This window comes from Harpia harpyja, chromosome 3 (assembly GCF_026419915.1).
Source record: "Harpia harpyja isolate bHarHar1 chromosome 3, bHarHar1 primary haplotype, whole genome shotgun sequence".
In the NCBI taxonomy this organism is placed as follows: domain Eukaryota; kingdom Metazoa; phylum Chordata; class Aves; order Accipitriformes; family Accipitridae; genus Harpia; species Harpia harpyja.
This window is the reverse complement of record NC_068942.1, coordinates 33,742,969-33,760,176: the sequence shown is the minus strand read 5'-3', so window position 1 is coordinate 33,760,176 and position 17,208 is coordinate 33,742,969. Positions and strand designations below refer to the sequence as shown.

Sequence of the window (17,208 nt, the reverse complement as noted above, 5' to 3'; positions counted from 1 at the left end):
CAGTCCTCTGACTGGCAGGAGAAAACTTTTTCTTTTCCCTTTCTAATACAGAAGATAGGTTTTGTCCCTGGAGGTGTGTGGGAGAGGCCCAGTAAATCTGCACGGCGAAGCATAGTCTCGGTGCAATGGTTGTTTTAACGTGGAGTCGGAGCAAAAGGAAATACAGCTGAATGAGAGACACTCGCTGAGGTTCAGTGTTGGCCAGGGAGGGTGGTACAGGCTTGTGGGGATTGTCTAGGGAGAAAGCCGATAATGGGAAAGCTTGCAAAATCCAAACTTAATCTCTTGCACTGCAGAGAACTAATCCTCATGCTTGACATTAATCTTTTCAATGGAGATATAACGCCCTTATCTTCCATGTTGCTCATTGAGCCAGAAAGTAGGGCCGATGGTCTTTATAGCTGGATACGGAGCTGCAGAAATCCTTACACTGACATTGTCTTTCTGCTGGATCTTCTTAAGATTTCAGTAAGGACTGGGCTCTCTTTGATGACAGCCCACCTCTGCTCTTTTTTAAGAAACATACCCAGGACCCATAGTCCTGATACAGCCCCTTCTCTTGAAATAAGAAATCTCTCCCTGCCCAGCAAGGAAGAGGCCATTGGCAAGCAGGAGTGTAAGAACCTGCCGCCCATGGCACCCCACTGGAAGATCTCCAGACTTGGAGCCGGCTGGCAGTGGGAATGGCTCTGGCCTCTTCTGCGGTCTTGTATGTGGCATCACCTGGAGGGTCCTCGTAGTTTGGGTTTGCTGTCACAAGATCAGTACTTGTGTTGCAAATGATGGCAGCCCGATTAGGCTGGAGACAAAAGCCTTGTTCTCCTCACTGAGCAGAGGCCATACAGCTTGCCCTACGTGCAGCGCTCGAGCCAAAGCCCACTGAATTTTCCAGTCTTCTGGACCAGGCCTATAAGTTCACCCACCTCTACCTCTTTCCGACCTACAAGTGTTTCTGGAAATTTTCGATTTCTCCCTTTTCGCTCCCTTACTTCTGTTTTTGTTCTTACTTTTTTTCTTTAAAGAGAGAGGCTCCAAGTGACTACAACACATTGCGCAAGGCCTTGCACTAACCAGGGCCTTGAGGCAGGGATATTTAGATGCTCACCCAGCATCTCCATAAGCTGCAAGATAATATATTGGCTTCTATGGAATCAGGAAATGTTGAACTTCACTGTTTTAGATAAAACTCAAAGGATATGATCCTTCATTCAGCAGCAGCCACACTGTGGCAGAGCAGCCCAGCCTGTCCAGAGTCTAAAAGCAAACTATGGAATGAATCGGGATGTATATGTTTTAATACGCATTAATTGCAACTAGAATTAGACCTCCTTGGACTGCCAAAACTATAAACACAGTCAAAATCTTCAGGGTTTCCAGACAACGCTAGGATTTGTGAATAACAGAGAAATGGGCAGTAGCAAGGGAAGTAATCGAAGCTCCTATATATCATATTGATTAAAACACAAGGACTACCCTTCAAGGAGGAACTTTGCATCAGGAGGGAGATATATTGGCTGCTCTCGTAAGCTCCTTCCAGTTCTGCCAGCGGCGATTCAGGACATATGACTATGTTGTCATAGATAAAAACGAATCTGCATTTTCAGTCTCTCTACAGTAAAGAAAGAGCCCAGGAAGGATACACATCTTAATTAACCCCTCGGGAACATAAGACAAAAGCAAATAACAAACAGAATACCGCACAGTTCGAAAGCATTTTGACAATGAATCCTTTGAAGTCAGATGATGTTTTTGTTTTCATACAAAGGAAAAATTCACCTCTGTCTGGCAGCCTAGCAAAAGGTCATGCAACACTGGAGCCCTGCAAGAGTTCAATTTCAAAGACCCAAATGAGGCACTGCGAGGATTTCACCTACCCACTGTTGCTCTTCTGTTGGCAGGAATTCCAGCTGTGCGTGGGTTGCCGCTTCACTACACAGGATGCAGGAGCAGGAGTGAAGTACGACAGGTTGACACCACTATTTCCTCTGAGCAACAGATGCCCACATTTGACACTGGTTGGAACTTTTGCTTAAACAGTGAGAGCAAATGAGTCTACTTAAAGTTTGCACAAGCAGGTTGCATGTTGCCCTTCGGCTATACACAAACACTGGGAAAGCACAATTAAAGCAAGAAGAAAACAAAATGTTTTTTTTCCTTTGCAGCCCAAGCACAGGACACCTATGCAGCGGGGCAAAAAGCAGAGGCCAACACAGATGAGAGACGCTCTGCTTTTTCCTGAGCCACCTTACACTTGTCACTAGTGCAAGAACCTGGAGCCTGAGCAGATCCTAGCAGGCTCCAAAACGTCAAAAGTTTGTCCCATGTATTTCATGGAAACAGAATTTTCTTCCAAGATATTTTCTAGCTGATATTCTATAGAACAGAAGGAAAAGCCCTTTTCTTGGTGAGGAGATTACTTGGCCTCACAAGAGCTCGCCTGTTGGCAGCGCTTCTCAGCTCACATCACATCAGCGACTTATCCTTCGATACCTAAGCAGAACTCAGGGGCCAAGCGAGCTGCCAGGGTCACACAGGGAGCCCGAGGCTGAGTTGGAAAGGTGATTTTGCTCAAATAAACCCCAGGCAGGTGGCCACTCCAGCTGTTTTCTTCCCCCACCGCAGGAACAACAGCAGTACCTGTGCAGGGAGGCCACCACAGTGGGTTTCCCCCCCCAGCTAGATGGAGTTGAGTGCATGTTGTACTCAGTAATGCAATTGTGCCTTTAACACTGCCTTCAACACACGTTGGAAATAACCCCCAGGAAGATGAGAGGGTTACCCTCCTGGTGCCAGCCACCTGCCCATCGGGCTGAGGACCTTCCTCACCCCACCGTTCCCTCAGTACCTGCCCCTGCAGACGGCCAAGCCAGGCTAAGCTCCTGCCCGGCATGCAGCGTACATGCTGCCAGAAAAAGCTGGCTGCTTTCTGACAGCAGAAGAAATGCCCTGTACTCACCTCAAAGAAGCAGGTGTCGTCAGCTTATAAATGTGTCTGGAAACCGGTTGTATCTTCAGGCAAGAAATGTAAATGTAACGATCATACACGGGTAGAGAAAGGTACTGCATTCGCCCCAATGCCTGATTACAAGAAGCAATGCTCGAAGATTGTTTCTTCCCCTCTGTTACCTTCTTATTCCCTCTCCCATCCAAACATGACCCCTCAGCCTCACTAATTACCCAAATCACATTCACACATTTGCTCCCAACTAGCAAAGCCTCTTTTTTCAGGTGGAAAGACACAGAGGAAAATGGCATTACTTCAGGCAGTTGAGCAGGGGTTGGCAATTGGGCAGGGATGCAAGATGCATCTAAACCAAATCTTTAACTTCATTTTTGAAGTTCCCTTGGCTGGAGACGTTCCTTGTCTCCAGCATGCTTCTCCCAGCACCGCTGCCCCTGCCCCAAGGATGCAGCACGCACTGGGCATGCAGTCACTGAGGGCAGGAGCAGATGGGGACATGCGGGTCCCTTGTTGCATAGTGCGTCCTCAGCAAATACTGGGTGGGCACGCTGACGTGGCTGCGCTTTCTGGGCTAGCACAACTTTGAAAATCTCCACTCCCGCTACTTTCTACCTCATATTCTTGACTGGTCAGCCTGTAAATCTGAAGGGATATTTTGCAAATCCTTATGACCACCTTTGACCAACCCACTGTGGACTAAGTGATATTTTATGGGAGATTCATCTAACAGCTAATTATCTTTCAAATGCTGATAGTGGCAAAGGCTTCCCTGCAGATCTTTTCTAACACACCATCACCTCACTCTTCTTTCTAACAGGACTACCTCCAGAGGCTATGGTGCTCTAGTTATGTGCCCTCTGCAAAAACAGTGAGGAGAAATTTATGGTCCTCCTATTTGGAAGCAAAGGTGCCAAAACAGAGTAAAAACCTAGAGCCAGATTGTGATTTTAGTGAGACAAATGGAAGGATTGAGGGACTCCTGTAAGGAAAAGGGAACTGCTACCATGTTACTGGAGAAAAGAATCCAGCCCAAAGATGGGAAAGACGGGGCCAGATGGCACGCTGTGCTGGTTTGCTAGCTTGCGCTACGGTGTCTCTGCCTTCTGCAAGCCTCAGCGGCCACATGGAGTTGTGAGCTGCACCATATGAACCCTGCAGATTTCAGCACGGTCTTTGTTTAAATTGCCTTCAGGTGTTAATTGTGAGAGGTGCCAAATACCCAGAACTCTATTTAAAGCCACTGAGCATAGGGACACAGGGCCCCCAAAAGCGACTGTTCACCCATGGAAAGCCTCAGCCATGCCCCTGAGCAGCCACAGTCAGGGAGACGGCAGCACTCACCCACTGTGCCAGAAAGTCACTGTCCTCAACCTGGGCACAATCGGTGGCAAGGGGGACACAAACGATGGGAATTGGGGTTATAACCAATTTACTGTCTATAACGAGCTGTTGTCCAGTAGGAATGACTTCGGATCACTACTAGTTTTCAGTTTTCTTTGACACAGCAACCTAAGAGATGAAGTCTCCAGTGTGTTCTCAAACTCCTTCAAAAGAGCAGTTTCCTGAAAATGTCTTGTTGCATTGCCTCCAGTGCAGTATTACCTTTTTTTTGTTTGTTTTATTTAGTTTCGTTGCTATGCGTTTGACCCTTGAGCTTGCTGCCCTGTGGTCAGCAGGGACCTGCCTTTTTCATGTTTTCACAGCACGGTGACTCAGGAATGACAAACACTGGAAATAAATGATGGATCAACCCACTCTTTCACTGCCCAGAACCTGAACTTTGGAGAGCACCAGGGGAGTGCTGGCAGCCAGGGCAGCACCACGGGGCACGAGGGGGACACACAGCAGCACCTGGCAAAGCGTTCAGGATCCCCGCAAAGCAGTGCAGGATTGGATGTACGCTTGGCCAGCCGTGTCCTGCATCGTGTTAGCAAAACCAGTATTGCCAAGAAGTGGCAGCCGGGAGGCAGAGGTAAGGTTCTCTCCACAAAAGCCACCCCATTCATGCCAGACTCGAGAAGCTCCGTGCTTGCGCACTAAATCCTTCCTGCCTTCCCCTCGCGCATCCGCCTTCTCCCCTGCTCCAGCTCCTGAGGATTTACACACACACACACGCACACTCTCTCACTGGCGACACTTGGGCTGAGAGGCTTCCAATCTCGCCTCGTCAAGGTCACTTGGTCACGAACGAGTTCGTTGGGGCCATGGCCATTGGGAAGTGCCTGCCAAGGGATCTCACCATTTTCTCACTCGCAGAGGAAACGCAGCCGTTGGGGATGTGCTGACACCAGGAGTTTTCCTTGTCGCCAGCTTCTTGGGGAACGGGCTGGTGGGAGGCAGCAGGACGCGGCTCAACATGCAAGTGTCTCACGACCCGCCGGCCAGAGAGCGCAGCCGAAACAGAACGGCCCGGGAGCTCAGGGTGGGAACACGCGCAGTGTACGCAATTTACTTTCCAGCCTGCTGCGCTGCTTTGCTTTCTCCACTGATGTTTTCATTCCGACGGCAGCAAAACACAGGGGAATAAGGTCAGCACACACTTGCAAATAAGAGTGATTCTGAGCAGCTGTCCCAGAATCGATCTGAATAGACAGAATATTAAGGAGCCAAGACACAGCCCAGCCTCAGGGCCTGAAGAATGTGTATGCACATACACACAGATACAGACTACCTCCTCCTTTCCCCTTTCCTCCTCCCCTTCCTGGAGTTGTCTCCAGAGCCTCCCTTGCCAAAACTGCTCACTGAGGAAGCAATGCCTTTCTCCTGCTTTACCATAATTTTAGGGTGACTATCTGCCATGAAAGCAGCTGTGTCCCAAGTGAGGTGTAAAACGGAGGACCACCACTGATCATTAAAGTTCCCAGGACACATTTCCACTAGGGGCGTTCTTAATTTTTGCTTCTGGACCAAAATTTTCTCCATCATACTACTGCTGCAGACTTTCTTGGGAAGATGCTTCCCTTTCTGTCCTGAAGCTCCACCTCTCCAGTATGCCCAATAACTGCCAACACGCATATTGAGGAATCTGGTACCTGTTGGAAAGGAATCAAACCTCCTTTGAATCAGACAACAGAAAACCAGGTTTTCTGGAAAGGAAAATTCCCATTCACACAACTAGGAAGAAAACTGCAGTTATCTTGAACTCCTTGGACAGTGGAGAGACCTGTCAGGGTCACCTTAGGCATTAGGAGCCTGGGAGCGAGCAGCCTCAAAGTAGGTGGCCAACTGCCCTGTGGCCTGCTGGTGTCCCTGCAGGCTGAAGACTCTGCTGCCACTCTGTCGCTGGCTTCTTTGCATCACTGAAGGTAATTAACAGCAAGCACAGCGTTGAAATGCTTTCTGCATTGACATATGGTCAGCGTAAGCAATCCAGACCTGTGAGCTCACTGCGTGCTGCCAGCGGAGCCGTGAGCTAACAGCAAGAGCTTTCACTGATGCCAGTCCTGCTCTGGTTCAACGCAGCAATGCTGCTTCCCCATGAAGCTCCCAAGAGCTGTTGTCTCATCTGACTTCCATTCCTTTATCCTGTTGCTGAATGAGGCACTTGAAGCCAACAAAGTCTCAGTATCTGGGCAATCTTCTCCTACTATAAATAATAGCAGCCTCTAATAGTATTATTTATTATTTTTAAATAATAAATAGCCTTTATGGAAAAGTGCCCAGCTTTTCAGCAAGAAATACTGCAGGTGCGTTGTTAGCCTATCTGCAGAGGATGCAAAATTGCACCTAACATCTCTCCCTCACCCCAGAACAAGCCTGGAGGAATATCCTGTGCCATCTGACTTGCCTTCATGAAGTTTTCTCTCCTGCTTTGCCCTGCACAGTCTGTTAAGGTAGGTTGACCATGCAAGACTGAAACTAGTCATAAATATGTCACACTGAGCAAATAGGACATGCAAATTGGAAGCCGTAAGGAACCTCTGTGGCACTAGGACAGCTGAGGGCCCTTTGCAAGGCTGTTCTTCATCGTGACAGCAAGAGCCTGCAAACTACACAGGTAGTACAATGGTGGATATCTAAAATGCTATGTTTCTGAATTTCCCCACGAATCTTAAATCCTTGAGTTCTCCCTCTCTCTCTCACACACACACACATGCAGTTCTGATCATCTGAATGAGAGAAGAAACATTATGCATAGACAGCCAACATAATTTTCAGTGGAAAAAGTCGATATTATGATAGCAAGCTGCTGTTTTGGCCAATAAGAATTTGAGATTGACTAAGGACATATTGCCTAAATGCTGTATACATCCAGCTCTTCTCTACCTCTAGACACACACCTACTTTCTTTAGCTTAATAACTATGAGATGTCGTTATATCCCCACACCGAACACCTCAAGTAAACTGCAGCATGTATGGCAATGAGGTTTTCAGGGCTTCAGCCCCCTTTTCCACACTCTTTTTTGGGTTTCAGCTTGACTTGTGCTGCTTCTCCTTCACCACCCAAAACAGCCCACACAGCCCTGGCTGCATCAGAGCAGCTCAGGCACTGCAGCTAGGCCAGGGCAAAAGTTGCAACAGCTGGTTGTGGTCAGGACCTTCTCTAAGCTCTCAAGAAAAGGAGACAGAGTTTCCCTTGATTTCCTCTCCTGCTTCTCTAAACAACTCTGACCCCCCGTCTTGTGAAATAGGCTTATCTAATAAAGCTATCATGTTGTATATAATAACAAGAATAAACTCCAACCATTCTCATTTTGCAAGCTCTTAGTATTTCCTCAGCTGATTTCACACCAGACAGATCGGCCATCAACGTCTGACGTTTACTGGATCAGAATAAACAAAGTTAGCTTAGCTTCTCCAGTTACTTCCTAGGAAAAAAGGCAAAGATTTTAGGGAAGGCGAAGAGAAAGAAAGTATGTGTGGGCAAGTGACAAGTGTAAATGGCTGTCGTGGTTTAAGGCCAGCTGGTAACAAAGCACCATGCAGCTGCTTGCTCACTCCTTTCCCCTGGCCCTGGTGGGATGGGGAAGAGAAAATATAAAGAAAAGCTCATGGGTGGAGACAAGGACAGGGAGGGATCACTCCCCACTTATGGTCACAGACAAAAGACAGGCTCAGCTTGGGGAAGAAACAAAATCAATTTAATTTGCTACCAATCCAATCAAAACGAGGATACTGAGAAGTAAAACCAAACCTGAGAAAACCTTTCCCCCCGCCCTCCCTCCTTCCCGCCTCAGCCCCACTCCCGGTTCTCTCTCCCCAGGGGAGCAGGGGACGGGGGCTGGGGTCGGTTCCTCACCCCTTGTCTCTGCCGCTCCTTCCTCCTCAGGGGGAGGAGGACTCTGCGCTCGGCCCCTGCTCCGCCGTGGGGTCCCTCCTACAGGAGACAACCCTCCACGAACTTCTCCAACATGAGTCCTTCCCATGGGCTGTAGTTCTTCACAAACTTCCCTGGCATGGGTCCTTTCCATGGGCTCCAGTCCTTCAGGCACAGCCTGCTCCAGCGCGGACTTTCCCACGGAGTGGCGGCCGTCTTGGGGGGCATCCATCCCCCTGCTCCAGCGTGGGCTCCTCTCTCCCTGGGCTCCAGGTGGGCATCTGCTCCCCCGCTCCCCTCCATGGGCTGGGGGGGACAGCCTGCCGCCTCACCGCGGGCTGCGGGGGCATCCCCTCCTCCAGCACACCTCCTCCCCTCCTTCTTCACCGACCTTGGTACCCACAGAACAGTTCCCCTCACATCCCAATCCCCCACTCTCTGGGGGTTTCCCCTCTTAAATCTGCTCTCCCACAGGTGTTTCCACTGTCACTGACGGGCTCGGCCTGGTCCAGCGGTGGGTCCAGCTTGGGGCCGGGGGAGCTTCGAGCAGCTTCTCACAGGAGCCGGCCCTGCGGCCCCTACCCCGCTACCAAAACCCCACCACACAAACCCAAAGCAGTGGAGTAAGGAGGAGCAATGCTCATTGTTTCATAAAATTTGCCATAAGTTGTGTGGCTTCATTACTCAAATCTTGTATGTGTTTGGTGATTTGATCAGCTGTTGACTTCACTTCGTACTGCTGCCAGTTCATGACTTGGCTGATTTGGTCTGAGTTGTATCCCTAACTCAAGGACTGCATTTTGCTTATTTTCAGTCATTTTAGTTAGAAAGAAAAAGAAAAAAAATGTAGTCTGCTTTAGAGGTATTTTTAATGATTTCTGTGTATGTGGTTAATTTGCAGTAAAGCCTAACAGGAAAACATAGCCCGGAGTCTTACTGCTGAGTCACGAGAAGAGCCACCCACTCACTGGGTACAGGCACAGACAACCATAATGGTCTGTTTCTCTATCTTTCACAAGCTGCTGGGACATTTACTGGCTACAAGGTATCTTGAAGATTACTAGGAGTATAAAGAAGGGACTTGATGGACCACCAAGGCCAGTTTCCTGCAGCTACAGATAAGCATATTTTATAATCCTCCTTCATACACTTCCCATATAAACTTACTAACATGTAGCTTTCAAAAGTGACAGTATTCTCTCTCAGGGCTTATGTGCCTTTAGCTATAAACGGTGGGGTAAGGTCCTTGTTTTCCTGCCGGCGTTTTAGAAAATTTACATGAATAGATGACACCTCAAGCTATTGCTCAAACCTAGGCATTTTTCTTCATCAGCCTCAAGGTCAGACAGAAACTGAGAGCTATGTAGCTGCAGTTCCACTTTTGCCCTTGCTACCCATGAGAACCCGTGTCCGATGGACAGAGATGGTCGACGGAGCGATCATTTCCACGTGAGCACGGGCAGGGCTGCATTTGACAGAGGGACTGAAAGAAGTGTGTGGTTGTGCATACTGGACTGTGACACATGAGTCCATGTGGTTTAGTGTGACATGCGGACTTGATCCCCGAAGGTGGTGAAAACGCTGAGGCGTCCTCTGTGAATCTGGGCCATCCAGTATTTGTGTGGTTCAGACCTTGACTCGGAAGAAGAAGCCTTGCCTGCTCTTTTCTGTTTCCCAGGCACTGAAGCAGGCCAGAAAGGCTATGGGGAAATTATCTTTTTCCTCCTCATACTGAAGTCTTGTGTATTTTTCCCTGCCATGCTGCAGATGTTACCAATGTCAAAAAAGATTAGATGTTAATGAATAACAGTAGCTCCATCCCTAACGCGGTGCCCTTTTGCAAGGGCACAGAGCAGCACAGAAGTTATATAAGATGGCAGTGCAAAGTGACAGGGAAAAGCTGGTGTGGTGAAGAAAAGCTCTGTCTGGACAAGCTGTGATATACACCAAGGGAGCATTTACTCTTGAGAGATTTTTTTTTTTGCTGGATTTCAGATGAAGATGCAGAAAATGCATTAAACACGACTGTCTTTCATCTGAATGTGTGTGTCTGTGCACACATAGCATGCCTGGAAGTAGAGAACATGCAAATAAGAAATCCTCCCATGACACACCGACAAGCAGGCAAGAAACTGAGATGCAGCCAGAGCAGCCCAGTGTGTGCTGTTGTGCTCTTTGCTCACCTGCTGCTTTTGAGCAAATGCAGGGGACTATAGGGGCTACATACCAAATAGACCACACGTGGCTCAGGGAACAGTGCGCTGGGCAGAGAGCGAGCCATGGCCATGGTTACTCGTGGTTACTTAGCAGTGGAGAGAAAGAAGCCAGGGGAGAGTCCTCTGTCTGGGAGGTGTTGACAGGCAAAGGAAAAGATGAAGGAGCCAAGCAGTGCAGAAAGAGCTGTCGATTACATACATGTGTATATAGAAAGAACAAGAGGAAAAAGAAAGAGATGAATATAAAATGTTGGGAAAATATCCGTCCAGGTTCACAAACCGAAAACTGATCTCATTTCACTTGCCCTCTTCTCGTTTATTGACAGGGCTGTGCTTTGGCAGCAGTAGTGGCGTGGATCTAATACAATAATCACATAGCCATCTTGCCAGAAATACCACTAGCCACCATAGTAGAGCTGCAGCAGTGCGGAGCTTAACGAGGCTCACAACTCTTGCAAGTGAATTCCAAAAATGGATTTTTTTTTTTCCCTTAAGGCAGCAGGGATACGGTCTGCTCCAGATTTCTGATCACACGACGCACCTGAAGGACAAAAGGATCTGAGCAAGAGAGCCTTAAACTGTATTAATGACAATTAATTTCCAGACCCCAGAAACAGTAGAAGGCAGAGTTTTAATTAAAACATTTGAAGATGACACAGGTGGAGAGAGAGATATTTACGACCTGGTTTCCATTTTCCAAAGGAACAGAGCATCTGCAGCACCTGCTAAAGCTAGTGGGATTCATGGGTGCCCAGCACCTGTGAAAACTAGGCCATATTTGTCTTGTCTGCTTTGCAGATGGGGAAGAAGCCATGGAAATACACTTTTTACTTGGAAATTTATTTATTGTCTTTTCTGTGGGAGCTGTCAGTTGCCTGATGTATTATTTCTCTCTCTGCCAATATTCCCACAAGATCCAGGACAGAGGGGCATGGGAAGGGTTTACTCTGTGTCCTTTAGGGTTGCCAGGGATTTCTCCTGCCCTCTTGTAAGCTGTTATGAGAGGTTATACCGTGCAGCCCTTCTGCCTGCAGGAGGCAGGGTTTAGCTTGGCAGGACCCTCCTTTCACCCCTGCTTCGCTCCCACCCCACAGGGACGTGGGTTTTGCTGTAAATATGCCTCGGTAGCTCCTCGGTATCCTCGTAACTCCCCGTTGCTCATCCTGGTCTTGCAGAATCACATAATCTCCTTAAGCTGCGAGCAGCAGCATGGCTCTCCCACCGTGGCGGCAGCAGAAGTCCGCAGGCAGTGTTACCCCAGGACGCACCGAACCCCACTCCCCCCGAAACGCTGGGAAAGCCACTGGAGCCCTGCAAAGGCTAGGCAGGAGGTGGGAGCGGGCCGGTATCTCAGTGGCTTAAATATGTTGGTGGGGAGGTGCAAAGGCAGGTGAGGGTCTAACCCAAGGTGACGCTTGTGGCAAGAACAAAACCGTCACCCAAGTCCACCCTGGAGATTCAGAAAGACTCGCTGCCTCTTTTGCAGGACACAGCAAAAAGCGACTGTTCGGCATTGGTCCCCCGCTCTCCGGGGGCTGAGTCACGTTCTAAAACACAGCCTGAGGAAACAGTGCTCTGACTCCCCTCCTTGGGCTTGTTCATCGCCTTCTGCAAACGCTCCCCCAGCTGTGCGGATGAAACCCCACCTGGGACATCGCTCTGCTCCAACTTTGAGTACAGCCACCGCAATGCCAAAGCTCGTTACCAGTTTGAGGAGCTTTGATTTTTAGGGGTCAGAGCTCGGCAGGGTTGAGCTTCCAAAGGTGCCAAGTGCACCCTGGTCCACAGACCCTCTGGAACTGTGGTGGTGGTGGAGGAGGGCTTACGCTAACGCAGGCCAGGCAAACCCCAGGATGTGTTTTTACGCTGCGGGAGTCTGCAAGTTTTCAGGTTGGCCCCCCGGGTGCCCTGGCCTGGACACGAGCTTGGAGTGGGGAGTCCCAGGTTGTACAGGGTGCTCTGAGTCCCTGCTGCTGCTCCAGCAATGCCCCTGGCTTGACACCTAGCATCCACCATGTTGCAGGGAGGATAGTAAGTTCCCACTGACTTCAATTTTCTGAAATTCCTGGTTATTTACAAAAAAAGCTTTTCCGTGGAGCTCAAGTGATTTGCCAGTGGCTGTGACCTGTCTCTATGCCTACAAAGAACCAGCCAGTGGCAAACACAGATGCTGAAAACCTGCTGGCGTGAATGGTTCCCTAAATGAATATATTTTCTTGGGTAGCACGAGGGCTTTTTCTTACAGTGTATTTAATATACTTTACTGCTGACAAAGGTATTAAAAAAAAAAAAAAAAAGGAAATTAATCTCATTATTTACTCTATCTCCAAAAAGACTGAGACTGGTTACTGCTGGTCTCCCTATTAGGAGAGGGGACACAATATTTACAGAGCACAGTGCTGATCAACAGGCTACTCCTGACCATAAAACGAGTGGCACGTTTTTCTTTTGGGCCCTGGCATATGATAAATGTGGCTCAGACCCCTGCCAGAGCAGCTGCAAAAGGCACCCTGGACCTGACAGACCCTGGGCAGGAGCTGCCAGCCAGCTCCCCTCTTCCCCACGCACTCAGCCGCCCGCCAGCAGGATTTATGGCTTTGGGATTTCGTCCCCCCAGCCCCGTGACACTACCTATGACAAACTAGAGCGGTGCTGCAATTCTCACCAGGAAAAAGCATCTGTGCCACCTTTTCTGCTGCCTCACCTCTTCTTAGAGTTGGACAGAAATTAACAGGAGCACGGGAACACAAGAAACGGGCAGACACATCACCCTGATGCTTCCAATTATCTCACTGCACCAGGCTGGCCCCTTTGCCCTGCACCGTGGCTCCCAGCCAGGATGGCTGTGGCCCTCGTTATATTTCAGAGCACTCGGAAGTTTAATGAACGCTGGTCGGTGGCTTGCTGGTCCTCATCCCCTCCCTGCCATTTGGGTTCACACTTCATTAACTGAGAAATGTTTTGCCTTGCGGGATCATACTTCTTCCTCATTTGACCCTGGCTCTCGACTCATTTCCAGTCTACTTCTTGCCTGGCCCTGGGAAAAAACAAAGTGATTATGGCCTGGATCAGCGGCCAGGGCAGGAAACTGGTATCGGAGATGAGATGCCCTCAGGTTTAGCGAGTAATGACTGCAACTTTCGAAATGAAAGGAGTCCCACCGTACCAGAGGGAGCTGGTATCCGTCAGAGCAGCACCCTCTGAGTGTCGGTGCAGCTACCCTCGCCCGACCCTGCCGGTTCCACCTCCTTGCTCTCCCAGTGCTTTTAGCACTCCCGCAAGGCTGTACCTCCCTCAGCAGGAACAGCAGCATCCGTCACTTCGCTTCCCTGCTTTCGGTGGAGCAGGTAGCCAGCTCTCTTTGCCAGGAAGGGCCTTGCTACTTTTCCTGCCTCCCACTAAAGATCCATCAGGATGCATTAGTACACCTCACACGTCAGTTGTTTCTTCAGCCCTGGAGGGGTCCAAAGCATTGTTTGGGTTTTTGTTGGACAGGGTAAGCGCTCAGCTACACTTTCTGCCTTGCCCTTTCCTCAGCGTCTTGCCAGCAAGACTGATGGAGGAGATGCCAGCGTGCTGGCGGTGAGCAACGTGGGGGAGAACGTCCTCTGTGGTTCACAAGTGGGGTAGGCTCCCAAAGCTCAAGCACCAGGTCTCGGCTTCCTCGCCACCTCCCTGCACATGGCGGGGACTCAGCCTCTCCACAGTCACCAGCAAAGAGGTCGCGGCGGACTCGGGGAAAGCACCGGGGCCAAATCCAGGCCTGAGGCACGAGGACCAAACCCAAACGCTTCCCAGCTGCTGCGTACCCAAACCGACTCCAGCAAGACCCAGGCACGGGGCGATGGTGCTGCTGCTTCCCCACAGCCTGTCCCCACACGTGGCTGCGCTCCCCGTCTCCTCGCCAGCTGAGGCAGAAGATTTCTTTCTGACATTTTTGCAGTGGCTGCTGCTTCACGCCTCAGTTTCCCCACTTAGAAATGCAGAGGATTTTTTTGTTTTCTTTGGGATGTTTTGCCTCTTTGCTGCACAGCTCTTGGGGACGGGAACCATCTGCTGGCACATCTCTCCAGGGCCACACACAGTGGTGCCCCGCAGGACCTGGCTGCTAATATTAAACAGGGCTTTGGAGCTGGTTCAGACTATAAATTCACAGTAACACCAGGGCAAGACTGTGCGCGGCGGACAGAACTGGGGTGGCCCCGGGTGTTTGCCCTTGCCCTCCTGGCTGTGGGACTCCTTGGGCGTGCAAGTGGGTGGCTCTGGCAGCCCCCCAGTCCTGCCTGAAACACAGCAGCATCCCCTGGCTCTCCCTCCACGGCAGGGGGGGACAGGCTGGGGGGGTCCCCCACGGTCAGGCTGATTTGCTTTCACCCCCTTGTTCCTTGCTGTAACCCCTCTGCCACGAGGAGCCGGACCTGCTCGAAAGAAAGACACTGCCTTTTCTAACGCTGGAAGACAAAGCCCTTGTTTGCAATATACCTCAACAGGGAGGAATTCGTCATTTTCAATTTCTTTGCATTTGCACATCAGGGAGCTTGTTTCTTTTTTTCCCCTCAAACACATCGTGGGTGGTTTTTCTGCAACAAGTCGGGGAGGAAAAAAAAGGCCTTTATTTATTTACTTCCCTATGGAAAGATGTCAGCTGGTATTAGTTAACAATGCAATTTTGCAGCAGGGAGATAATATTCTGAGGGGAGATTCTCTCTCCGTGGCCTGAGCTGGGGCATCTGCGCATGGAGGGAGTTTACCCTCTCTAGAGCTGCTGAATAGAGAAGCAGCAAGGAGAAGCCGTGACTCCTCACGGCCTTTTCATGTACTGTACAGAGATAAGTATTTTTGCCTGCAGTTCTAACATGTGGCTGTACAGAAAAGACGAAGCCACCCACTGCGTACAAGGTCTGCTCAGTACCGCTGCTCTTTTAAACCTGATTTTTTTTGTTGTTGTTTAAGCTCACTCAGACCACTGGAGCACCATCAGGGGCTTGAAGAACAACATTCAAATTTGGACTTTCCCAAAGTATAAGGGAATTTAAAGTTTTAAAGCAGCAATATTTGCATTTAAACCCTGCTGGGTCCAGGCTGAAAAGGCTGAGATCTCTTTTGCTGTGGTCTGTAGAGCCCTCCGACAGGCTGCTGGGAGCCCCCCAGTGCTGCAGAAGGAAGAGGTGACCACAGCCGGGTGCTTTTCCCCACTCATTGCAATGCGGTAATGATCAAATAGCAGGGTGGGATACATCCTTATAAATCCATGCAGTCTAATCCCAAGTCCAGCAAGGCACATTCCTGTGTTTCTTTGAACTTGATTTTGCTTCTGCTGTACCCTGTCAGGAGCATTACCCATTCAGAGGAGGTCAAACAATCTTTTCAAGTCTCAGCCCACAGAGGATTAAATACTTGGCAACCCTGGGAAACAGTAGGAGCTGGGCATGCTCATGATCCCAGGCAGGATCCCAACCCTGTCCTCCCCCCCGGCTTCAGCAGGTGCTTTAGCCTGGTTTAGGCACTCAACCAGCTACAAAGACCCTGAATTCCTGTCCTGGAGCCAAAACATATTGCCCCATCCACCCAGGCTGCCTCCCTGAAACCGGGTTCTCTTTTTCTGTGGGTCCATTGGAGATAACTACTCATCAGTAGACAGCTTCACAGGGAGAAAGCAAACAAAGAAACAAAACCAAGCCCCAAACCACATTTTGGACTACAACCACAAAAAGACTAAGGGTAGTAGCTCTGAACGTAACATCTTTGTACCTCCAGAAATGCACAGCCTGACCCAAAACAGAGAGCACAAAGTGGAGCACAAAGCTTCAACAGCTGCACCGAAATGCCCCACAGTTTGCTGCTTGCAGCTTTCGTCTTACAGGTCAGGCTCTCTGAAATGGTGAAGGAAGCTCATCTCAATTCAGTCCTGCCCCAGGAAAGGGACTCTAACAGAAGCATTAGACAGAAAAGAGAAGTGGCACCACCCGCACATGCTCCTCTCTTTTGGAGGCAGCTCTGCCGTGTACATTTGCACTGCAGGTCCTGCAGACCTACCCATGCACCACAGGGCTCACACCAGAGCTCGGCTCGTGGCACCTCAGGACTTTACTGGTTTGGGAAAAACCATCTGCAAACAACTACCTGCTTATAAAGCCTCCCAGCTGAGATGTAAAAACCTGTGTAAGGTAACCCAGGAGCATGGCAGCGTGGGTCCAAACCTCAATTCAACTTTCCAAGAGTAGGATCTGCTATTTAATATTGCCTTAGCCTGCTCCCCTCTCAGGCCCTGCTCTTTCTCATCTTTGCAGAAGCAATTATTAAACTTTTGTTTAGTCTTGGGAAAAGCTGAAATGTTGTGGATTTATTCACCGAGGAAGCACGCATGCTGTGCACCCTGGCTTTCGATGAATTACAGTTGTGACACAGGCTGCCGCCTGCCTTTGGAGAGCTTCCAGAGGTGCCTGGCATCCTTTGGGTGCAGTTCAAATGTGCCCTGGAAAGCAGATACCAAGCAAAAGCAGGAACCCAGTCAGGCTCTGCCTCTTCTCTCCAGACTCGTTGTACAGTCACTAAACCATATTACAATTTAATCCCTCTAACAGCAGGTAAAGTTACATTTAATAAAGAATTTGAGAGCAGAGCTCATTTAGCTGTGATGAGAACCTGCTCTAGCACAGGCACAATGCTACAGATGCAAGGGAGTATTGTATTAAAAAATAAACACCTGTAGCACAGAAGTGCTTATGCATTAGGTGACTGGGCACCGAAAGGACAGGTGAAGAGGTGCATC

The 17,208-nt window shown here is 49.5% G+C and overlaps 1 long non-coding RNA gene across 1 annotated transcript in view; it reads right to left on the bottom strand.

Annotated features, from left to right (window-relative positions):
* The window catches only part of LOC128139463 (uncharacterized), a 39,763-nt gene that overhangs the window by 12,334 nt on the left and 10,221 nt on the right, over positions 1 to 17,208 (bottom strand). The gene's annotated exons all lie outside the window — the stretch shown is intronic.